The sequence below is a fragment of the Uloborus diversus genome, chromosome 6, assembly GCF_026930045.1.
Source record: "Uloborus diversus isolate 005 chromosome 6, Udiv.v.3.1, whole genome shotgun sequence".
NCBI lineage: Eukaryota > Metazoa > Arthropoda > Arachnida > Araneae > Uloboridae > Uloborus > Uloborus diversus.
Window position 1 is genome coordinate 124,489,305 of NC_072736.1, and position 12,334 is coordinate 124,501,638.

Sequence of the window (12,334 nt, forward strand, 5' to 3'; positions counted from 1 at the left end):
ACAGCAATTTTGAAGTTGGTAATATTTTTTTTTCCAAAATTATTTTATTGAATACTCTAACCACTTGCGCTTTTTGAATACTCTTACCAATGTCATGTTTTTTTATCATACAAAAAACCACAGAAAAAAAAAAAAAAGAAACCATAATTACGATTGAGGAAAGAATTAGATAATACAAAGTTGTAAATCACAAAACAATAATGATATAATATCACCAAGTAATTGCAACGGTACTTTTTTCGGTGTCCTTTAATATTGAATTTGATTGTACTTTTCATGAATTGTCCATTCATAAAAACTAAAATGATTTGTACTAATATGCTTTTTATCCAAAAAGAAAAAAGGAAAAGAAACTATAAGAAAGAGAAAAGAAAATGGAGAGAAAAAAATCACTTTGAAATAGCTTAGGAAACAAATAATAAATAATATCAATAAAGGACTTCCTAAACGAAGTTAATAAAAGGATTCATTAAGCTAACTTACTGCTGGCATTATGGAGAAAATTGTTTCTAATTTATATCTTTCAGAAATAAGTACTAATAAAAGCACGTTGTGAGGAGGAAAAAAACTGATTTTTTTTTCAAATGCTTTATTTTCTACATGTATAATTAATCAACAGAGATTAATTGAATTGCTGGCCAGAAGGGAGATGAATGATTCTTAGTCAAGTTCATAGCTGAATAATAATTTCAGGTTAAATCAGTAGCAAGTGTTTTTATATTTTCCGGGAAAAAATTAATTAAAAAAAAAATATATATATATATATATATATATATATATATATATATATATATATATATATATATAAATTAGGGTGGTCCTTATTTTTGAAGTTGTAGATATTTTGCACGACGCCCCCTCAATTTGTTCCATTATACAAATAAATGATCCATGCAAAATTTTAAGTCAATCCATGAATATTAACACGTGCCCCTAGGGCCCCCTTTTTTGAGTTTTAAAGAAAAAATTGCGGATTTTCTCATTTTTATGTAAAAATATTCCTAGGTTTCATATTTAAAGTAATTTTGAACCTCAGTAGATGTTGCTACTTCCAGACCAACCATTCTCTCACTTTCATTCTGTAAAATTTTACATATTACATAGGGTACATGTACACCAATGGCCTTGGGACAGGCATACCGCTATTCGCGCTCGTTTAAAACCAAGCGGCAGGGGAACATTTCTTTCAACCAAGATGAACACAAGGGATTCTAAAGGCCATTAATGAATGGCCTAGGCCATGAATGAATGATTTTTGACAGCAACAAATTGCCTCCTCCAGGCTTTGGTGGTGTTGGTTTAGAAAATTTTCTGTGTATGTAATAGGTGTTTCAAATAGGGTCACTATGTTTCCATGCTATAAAGATAAGTAATGACAATTACATTTTAATTCGCTGTTCTTTAGTTATATACTTAAATGTTTATGCATTCTTATAATTTAAATTTTGAAAAATCCTCGATTACCCTACCATAAAAATAAAACTCTTATTTTCCATATCTAAAATATAAATTTTAAAAAATTCCAGATCGGAATAATGTAAAAATCTATACTTTAAACTGTCTTCTATTTCAGTACATAGTCCTTTATTATCATCAAATTCCTCTTGCAATTCACAAGATTTAGAAACCGAAATGGGTATCTATCCTAACCTGTTGAACCTTTTTTTCTATATCTGATCTACCACAACGCAAAAAAGCTAGACAACTATTGAGATCTGCTCGCATTTCATCAATGTTAGACAAATGCCATATTAGGGACAAAGAATCTGCTCATTTATTAACAGCCTATGTAGATGCAGTAAATTTAAATCCAAATAACCTTATGATCAATCGTACATCCCTTAAGAGAGCAAGAGAAAATCTTCGAGAGGTAAAATCAGATTTCATGAATTTAAATTTAGATTTTTTAGTTATTCCCAGGGATACAAAGCTACCTCCAGATGTAACTGAAAAAAAAAAAAACGCCAAGCCGATGATAGCTTCAGGTTCCAATGTTGAACAGCTACTCAGAATTTCTGAGATATTTCTTCAGTTGTATATGTGTGATATCTTAGATTATTGCTCTTTATTGCTAACTGTTCAAAGCTGTAGTGTTTTATACAGCGGCTTACAATACCAGCCGTATAAATTATGCATGTAATTTTTTAGAGCAAAAGCTGAACGGTGATATATTGCATTTGTATTGCTATCATCATGCACTTGAAATCGTACTGCAGAGTGTCTTGAAAGAAGTTCTTGCCTTTCTTAGTTCTAGACTCGATCTTCCATTATTTAAGCGCTTCAAAATTAAAAAATTACACATACCACTTAAATTCTAAAAGAAGAATTTGATCACATATTATTGTTCATAGAAAGCGGAATTAAGAAATATTACAGAGAATTCTTATAACGTGTAATAATATTTCTTGGTGAAGTCCTCCCTCCTACAGGGATATGTTTTCGGCAACCTGGAGCTTATCCCTGATCCAGAGGGACGGCAAAAGGAATTTCTTGTTTGAAAAACTATATATTTAGGAAGCAATTTAAATTGACACTACATGAAAAGATTGCCCGTAAATGCTGTTTTACAGTTAAATGTGTTATGAAGATATAGTTTTTCACAGCAACCCATTCTAGGCCTTTTAAATTAATATAAAGTCTAGTGTCTAAAAAACCCTGCAGCATGCAAAATGATGACAAACATGCAGCAGAAGCAGTGATTGAAAAATTCATAAATCACTTATGGTACTTAGGGGATGAACTAGTACCTTTGTCCGTATTGGATGAAGGAATTAACTGTGAAAATAGGAAAAGACTACTTCAAAAAAATGCTTGCTGAATAGGAAGACGTGTCTGATGACTATAAAAAATTTCAAATAACAGTAGATGATTTGGAATACTTTCTTAGTAAAGATCTTCCTCTTTATAGAATCAATTACAAGTCAATAAAACTGTTTGATAAGTTACAAACACCAAAAGATGTTTTCCTATTTAATCCTGATTCAAGGCAAAATGAAGGAAGCAATTTAAAGGGGAGAGATATCGTTAAAATGCTGAAAGTTGGGAATGATACAACTGAAAGAGGAGCACAATTAATCTAAGAATTTCACAATCAATTTACCAAATATGAGTCACAAAAGCAATTTAGTATTTTACAGACACTCCAAGACTATCGGGAAAAAAATGCACACGACTGAGATACATTGAGAAAAGCGTACGATTAAGATAAAGTTTCTAAAGCAATATTTCGTTCTCATTCAATGTAAAATCTTTAGACCATATGAAGTAATTAAAACGATTAATTTTAGTGCTACCTCGCTGTAAAAATATTTTGCAAACATAGGAGAAACGATGTACGGGGTCTGAAGTAAAAACTCGAAGATTTGTGGGAAAATTATCAAAAGTGTTAAAGTTCAACGTCCTAGGGGCACGTGTTATTATTGACCGATCGAGTTCAAATTTTGCACAAATTGCTTTTTATTATAGTGTCACAAAACTAGGGGGCGTCACTTGTTGAATTCCGAAAAAAAAATTTTCCCATATGAATAAGGACCACCCAAATATATATATATATATTAGGGTGGTCCTTATTTTTGAAGTTGCAGATATTTTACGCGACGCGACGAATTTGTTTCATTATACAAATAAATGATCCTTGCAAAATTTTAAGTCAATCCAAGAATATTAACACGTGCCCCTAGGACCCCCTTTGAGTTTCGAAGAAAAAATTGCGGATTATCTCATTTTTTGTGCAAAAATATTCTAACGTTTTATATTTAAAGTAATTTTGAACCTCAATAGGTGCTGCTACTTCCAGACTGACCATTCTCTCACTTCTGTAAAATTTAACATGTTACAAAGGGTACATGTACACCAATGACCTTGAGTCAAGCGTACCGCTTTTCTGCGCTTGTTCCAACCATGGATAAGGAGAAGACATCGCTACTGAAACTCTGCAATGGGAGTGAAGCAACCGCGGAGCTTCGCGCCGCCATCTTGTGGTTTGCATCGTACGCTTTCGACTATATGCGCTTGTTGAACAAATAGCTTTGCTTTTGAACAATAAGAGTAAATAATTTATGGTTTTCTGAAGATCAATACTCGAAGGTTTTTCCCCCACCGGTTTAATGAAAAAAAAAAGGTTAAAAATCGTTGCTTCTAAGAATAAAAGCTCTTCAATTACTTCAAGAATTAAAAAGCTGTTGCTATGCATGATATATTTTGTTTTGGTATAGGATGTGATTTATTTTATTATTATTATTTTTTTGAGCAAAGGGGGGTTTATTGAAATGTATGCTAAAAGCAGGATATAAAAATACATTTCCAACTGTCTAGTAATAATTTCAAGGCTGTTGTTTAAAGAACGATGACTTTTATTTGAACTAAATCTTTAAGTATCGTGTAGTTAAAATAAATTTACACCACATAGGATTTTTGAATACTTTATTCATCGAGTATTACGAAAATTAAAATTAACTGAAACCAACAAAACAGTTTGCATTAGGTAAATATACTCAAAAAGGGCTTTAAATATCAATGAAAGATGGAAATAGAAAAATGAATAGACTTTTTCCATTTGATTTGAATCACTTATTCCCAATTTACTTTTTGAAAAGGGAAGATGCAAAACAAAATGAATACTACAAATATTTATTTACTGAATACTTCAGGATTATATTACAACGATATTACTATTAATTAATGAAGTTATATTTTTCGTTTTTGAAATTTGACATTCCGGAGCAACAAAATACTATGTCTTTAAATATTTGTTCAAGAAAAACAAAAGGAGCAGAACACTCGCAGTTTTCCTTCGTTTGAATCAAGGACAACATTACGTTTTGAAAACGTATAGAGAATAAAAACCTTATAATATTTCACTTGGACCTAAAAAGGACTTGCGTGAAACTCCTGTAACAAAAACTGAACAATTGCTGTGCGATGAGTTAAATACATTCTAAACAAAAAAACTTTTATTTACACTTTTCACAGTAAAGTGACATTGCAAACATAATGAATATTAAAAATATATACTGTAGACAAGGTCTTTCCAAAAAGTATCCAACCCAGGGTTTCTTTCAGACTTTTTGCTCCGGGGGAGGGAGGGGGAGCACTTTAAAAAATTGGTGAGGGGCTGGCATATTTTAGGAGGCAGAGCACTTTAAGAGTTCGGAGGGGGTCAAAGGCGTATTTAAGGAGTGGGACACGACCCCTTCCCCCCGCCCCCTCTCTAAGAAACATTCTAAATTACCCTCTCATAATAATTTTAAATTTTCAAACAAAAGATAAACGAACACGGGCATTTCCAATACAGCCCGTGAAAGATAACTCGAAACAGCTCACTATTCCCTCCCCATCCATACAGTGATTTCCAACCAGGTTGTAGCATTAGCGCCCACAGTACACATGTCTTAAGAACCCGAACCAGACCATTCCAACATGACTTCACCAATGCAATATCTGAATTTACAACTGGATAGAGACCATAGTCCTCTCCCCTATCACAGGGTTGCCTATCCCCCACCAACAGCAAGGGTGCACACAAATACCACAAAGACCCGCTAAAGAGCCAGACCCCCCCCCCCCTACAAAAAAGAAAAATACCCCTCAAAACAATCTCCCCTAAAAATTTCAATGGCGCAGTCTACGCCAGCCCCGGGGGGGGGGGGGGCTGTCTTGAACAACAGCAATAAATAGACAACAGACAAAAAAGTTTGCTAAGCGTCGAACATTAATTGCCCGTATTTTTCTGGGGCAAAATGTGCTTTTAGCAGTTTGAAGACAGAGGTAGTGGCGGATACAAGGGGAGGCCAATGGCCCCTCCCCCCTCCCTACACCGCCGACAACATTATCCGTATACACTGTGTTCAAACAATTTATGCATAAAATGTAAACGATTACAGTGTCTTTTCAGATTATTAATTATTTTTGAAATTAAATATTTGAACTACTACTTTGGTTCATGGATTATAAAATTAATTTACTACGTTTATCCCCAATTAGGTGCCTTATTCCTAAACGAATTTTTGCTTTTTATTGACCCTCAAGTAGTTTCAGAAACTTTTCGTGCCGGAAATCGCAGGTTCGTGCGGGGTGGGGGGTCATTCTTCAGCATGACCCTTCCCCCCTAAAATTGTTTTTTGTATCCACCCCTGGACAGAGGCAGACTTTTCATTGAAAGTGACAAAATGGAGGCCACAGAGGCTGAACCCCCCCCCCCCTCCCTCCCCTTCCAAAAAGATTTCAGAATTTTATATTATTTCCTTTTTTTTTTTCATTCAAAAAAAAAGAAAACTTCTTATGGTAGTGTAAAATGAATTCTTCTCCGGGGAGGGGGGGGGGCTTTTAGCACCCTCCGGGAGAAAAGTGCCCCCCCCCCCTTGAGAGATGCTTGAAAGAAACAACGATTCCAACTTTATTTTTTCCGCGAAAACTAGGCGGATATAAATGATTAATTAATCAAATATATACCTCGTTTAATCAAATAATATGTCTTTGGAACTAACGGTATTCGTTTAAGTGGGCACTCCACCTTCTTTGTAGCTCGATTTGTACAGTTATAAGCCGTACAACTTCTCATATTTAATTTCTGAACATGAAGAACATACTATGTAATTGACTGCAATCTTCCAATGTTTTGCAAACACAAGATGGCTTCCAGTTAAAAGAACAGTTAACTAAGCTTCCGAAGCGGCTTCAGCGTATTCTGCCGTGTCGGCTCCTTATCTCTCGTAGCTCCATGGTTCCAACCAAGCGGCAGGGGAACGTTTCCTCCCACCAAGATAGACACAAGGGATTCTATAGGCCATTAATGAATAGCCTAAGCCATTAATGAATGATCTTTGACAACAACAAATTGCCTCATACAGATTTTGGAGGTGTCGATTCACAAAATTCCCTGCGTATGTATTAGGTGTGGCAAATAGAGTCGCAGGGTTTCCATGCTATGAATATAAGTAATTGCAATTATATTTTAATTCGCTGTTCTTTAGTTATAAACATACCTAATGCTTAGGCAATTTTTAATTTTTAAAATATAAATTTTGAAAAATCCTCGACTACTACTAACATAAAAATATACTTTATTTTACATAGCTAAAATATAAATTTAAAAAAAATATCCAGATCGGAACAATGTAGAAATCAATAGATTAATTGTCTTCTATTTCAGTACATAGTCCTTTATTATCATCAAATTCTTGGGATTCACAAGATTTAGAAACCGAAATGGGTATCTATCCTAACCTGTTGAACTTTTGATTTCTACAGCTGGTCTACCACAATGCAAAAAAGCTTGCCAACTATTGATATCATCTCGCCTTTTATCACTGTTAGGCAAATGCTATATTAGAGATATAGATGTTGTTCATTTATTTACAGCCTATGTAGATGCATTAAATTTAAATCCAAATGACCTAGTGATCAATCGTACATTCCTTAAGAGAGTAAGGGAAAATCTTCGAGAGGTAAAATTAAATTTCATGAATTTAAGTTTAGGTTTTGTAATTATTCACTGGGATACAAAGCTACATCCAGATGTAACTGGAAAAAGAACGCCGACAGGATTACTGTGATAGCTTCAGGTCCTAATATTGAACAGCTACACGGAATTCCTTAGATATTTCTTCAGTTGTATATGATATCTTAGATGATAGCTCTTTATTGCTAACTGCTCTAGCTGTAGTGTTTGATACAACGTCTTGCAATACATACCGTATAAATTGTGCATGCAATTTTATAGAGCAAAAACTAAACGGTGATATATTACATTTGGATTGCCATCATCATGCACTTGAAATCGTACTGCAGAGTGTGTCCTTAAAGAAGTTCTTGCCTTTCTTAGTTCTAGATCAGATATTCAATTATTTAAGCGCTTCAAAATTTTGTGGAAAGACCTTCATCATTCAGAACTTATAACATTTCAATCAAGTACACATACCGCTTAAGTACTTAAATTCTAAAAGACGAAGTGTATGACATATTATTGTTCGTAGAAAGCGGAATTGAGAAAGATTACAGAGAACTCTCATAACTTGTAATAATATTTCCTGGTGAATTTCCTGCTACAGGGATATGTTTTCGACGACCTGGAGCTTATCCCTGAGCCACATGGGTGGCAAAAGAAATTTGTGTTTAAAAATTTTTATGTTTAGGAAATAATTTAAATTGACCTTGCATGAAAAAAACCCCTTCAATGCTGTTTTACAATTAAATGCTGTATGAAGTTATGGTTTTTCGCAGCAACCCAATCGAGGCTTTGAATAATATAATGTGTCTGAAAAACTAGCATCGTACAAAATGACGACAAACATGCAGCAGAAGCAGTAATTGGAAAATTCATAAATCACTTATGGTATTTAGGGGATAAACTAGTAGCTTTGTCCGTATTGGATGAAGGAATTAACTTTGAAGATAGGAAAAGACTAGTCCAAAAAATGCTTGTGATAAGGAAGTCGTGTCTGATGACTGTTTAACAAATTTCAGATAACAGTAGATGATTTGGAATACTTTCTTAATAAAAATCTTTCTCTTTATAGAATCAATTACGAATCAATAAAACTATTTGATAAGTTACAAATACTAAAAGATTCTTTCCTATTTAATCCTGATTAAAGGCAAAATGGAGGAAGCTATTTAAAGGGAAGTGAGATCGTTAAAATACTGAAAATTGTAAATGATACAACTGAAAGAGGAGCACAATTAATCGGAGAATTTCACAACTAATTTACCAAATATGAGTCACAAAGCAATTTATTTTACAGATCGTCCAAGACTATCGGAAAAAAATACACACTATCTAGATACATTGAGAGAAGCGTATGATTAAGGAAAGTTTCTAAAGCATTATTTCGTTTTTATTCAACGTAAAATCTTTAGATGATATAAAGTAATTAAAAAGATTAATTTTAGTGCTACCTCACTGTAAAAATATTTTGCAACTTAGGAGAAACGATGTACTGGGTCTGAAGTAAAAACTCGAAGATTTGTGGGAAAATTATCAAAAGTGTTAAAGTTCAGCGGCCTAGGGGCACGTGTTATTATTGACCGATCGAGTTCAAATTTTGCACACGGTACTTTTTAGTATAGTGTCACAAAACTAGGGGGCGTCACTTGTTGAATTCCAAAAAAAAAAAATTCCCATATAAATAAGGACCACCCTAATATATATATATATATATATATATATATATATATATATATATATATATATATATATATATATATATATATATATATATATATATATATATATATATATATAAATTTTAAGATTGAAAACTCCTTGTGTACCACAAACTATGCCACGAAGCTTACAGAGGTAAGTAGAAAAAACAAAAATAAGTTAACAGAAATGCTAAAAAAATTAAACTGTTAATAAAATCAACAAAGAAGACAAAAGTCTCGGATCTTTTAACAAGATCCGAGAGAACAGGAGGCTTGAAATGGAACTGGAAACAATTGAGAAACAATTATTTAGCATTTAATAAATACATTTTTTTTTTGAATCAGTAAAACAAATCTAGCGATACCATCATATAACACACTTCTAATGCATCTGCCCTTAAAAAATGTATTTTACAGCAATAATTGCTGACTTTGTGGCTGCCAACCACTTTTGCCGTAAATTTCATGAGGTATGAACTATTTACAGTACATCAATTTCATATATATATAATAGCGAGTTCACGGATTGAGTAACGTTGACGTCACCAACAATGAAACTCGTGCCACGGCATGATAGCGTGATAATATTTTCTGGTAGTGTTTTTGACATGCAGGGAAAGGCTTTATTTTTACAAGACTGAACTGGATCTGTTAACTTTTCTGTTTTACTGTAAGACTCATTTTAGGAGGATAAAGAATAATTATTGAAAAAAAGAAAAAGAACCCGACTGCGTAACCCCCCCCCCCCCCGCACACACAAAAAAAACTAAAATTAATTAATCAATAATGATATAATGTAATTGTTGTTGTATTTTTTTTTCTTTTAATGTTTAATCTGATTGTACTTTTAATGAATTGTCCATTCATAAAAACTGAAATGATTTGTACTAATATGCTTTTTGTTGTAAAGAGAAAAGGAAAAGAAAAGATGAGAAAGAGAGGAAAAAGAAAATGGAGGAAAAAAATATCATAATTACGTTTAAAGAAATGATTAGAAAATACAGAGCTGTAAATCATTAATCAATAATGATATAATATAACCAAGTAATTGTAACTGTATTTCTTTTTTCTTTTTTTGGTGTCTTTTGATGTTGAATCTGATTGTACTTTTAATGAAATGTCCATTCATAAAAACTGAAATGATTTATATTAATATGCTTTATGTCGTGAAGCAAAAGAGAGAAGAAACGATAAGAAAGAGAAAGAAAAAATAAAATGGAGAAGCAAAAAGCACTTTGAAATAGCTTAGGAAACAAACAATAAATAACATCTTTAAAATATAAAATATGTTTTCCAACTCAAAAACTATTTATATTCGTTTTGTTCGATCTAATAAGTATGAAATAAAATTAGTACATGATTTCTTGATTCAGTTGATCTTAATATCTTTATATTTAGGGTAATTTTAAAGCAGCCAATAAAATGTGAATTAAGAATTGCGAGAAAAAGAAACGCACTGTTAAAAATTCATTAAGATTTTCTGGTAATTGTTACTGTAAAATGGCGGACTTAACGCATCGCTGATTTCTACGGTAATTTCTACCGGAGAAATAAGCAATCCCAGCGCCAATTGGTTGCTGTGGGCTACCGAGGAAACCGTAAAATTTTGCAGTAACATTTGATTTTTACGGTAATAGTTACTGGCAACATGGATGCCAATAACAATTACCGTAAATTTTCCGGAAAATTTTTAACAGAGTGGGCAGTATACAGGACTTTACGAATAGCTTTTACTATACCGTCTTAAAAGAAATAGTCGTTAGAATTAAACACTTTTTATATTTTATTAAAAGCTACACTTAAATGCAATTACGGTGTAATTTAAACGTAAAATGCAAGCATGAAAACGGAATTGACTATTTGGCAACATTTTTACAATATTTTTACTTAATTTTAGCATTTTTGTAAAAAGACTTTCAAGTTGTCACCAAGTCCACTGTCGGCTCAACGATATTTGGGGTTGAATCTCCCGTAGAATCCCATGTTTAAAACCTTGTCGAGATTTCTATCGACAATTTATGTAAACTGTCTATTCTAACAGCAAAGTAGAAACGTTTGGCATACAATATGCTTCATCATCACTGCAAGGCATTTTATAATGTATTTTTTATTACACATCCCGTTTAGTTATTATGCTTGTAAATTCAGATTTCAAACGGTAAAAAAACGTAAAAATTTTCTAAGTTTCTAAACGCTATTCTCCCCTAATAACAATAACACAGTGAGCGACGGTTACATAAGGGGTGGTTCAAATGTATGGCTGTGCTGGAAGAGGAGGGGGTTCGTGAAATTGTGACAGTTCGTGACAAGAGGGGGAGGGAAGGTAACAAGAAGTGAGACATCACACATTTTTCGTAACAATATCCTAAAGAAAAAGAGCGGGACATGTGATAAGGGGGTAAGATGAAGTGTGACATGTGATAAAGTGGAAAAGGGATAAAATTTGTTTAAAATATGTGACATTTATTTACAACCCTTATGAATCCTCGTTACGTGAAGGTTACAATGTCACTGTGAGATGCATGATCTTTTGCCAGAGTGAATCGTCATTCACCGTATATATTTTTCAATGAGAAGATTCAAAATTAGATTAATATAGAAAGATACACAAGAAACATATTTGTCTTTTGCTTACTAATTATAAAGCTGAAAGTCTGTATGTCTGGATCTCGGTCTGTTATGCGCCTAGACCGTTGGGCCGATTTTCATGAAATTTGGCACAAAATTAGTTCGTTGCATAGGGGTGAGCACCTTGAAACGATTTTCCGAAAATTGGATTTTGTTCTTTTCCTATTCCAATTTTAAGAACATTTTACCGAGCAAATTTCCATAACATGGACGAGCAAATGAACATAGCGTGTTGACGAGAAATCCATCATCCATTATATTTGTAAATAAACAGGCGAACCAAATGACCTAATTTTCTACTACGGGCAAAGCCGTGCGGGTACCGCTAGTATTTTCTAAACAAGGAAAGCAATTCTCCTTAGTAATACTTCACATGCTTATATTTAATTAATTAAAGACAGAAAGTAACATTTGCAGCTTATTTTCATGTTAAAATCGGAACTTTAAAAAATCACATAGTTCACTCTGACATAAGACCATCCAAATATCATTCGGTAGCGATAACTTACGAATGTCGTCCGCAGTGACGTCACAAAGTGTCGTTCCAGAGAAGTATTCAAAA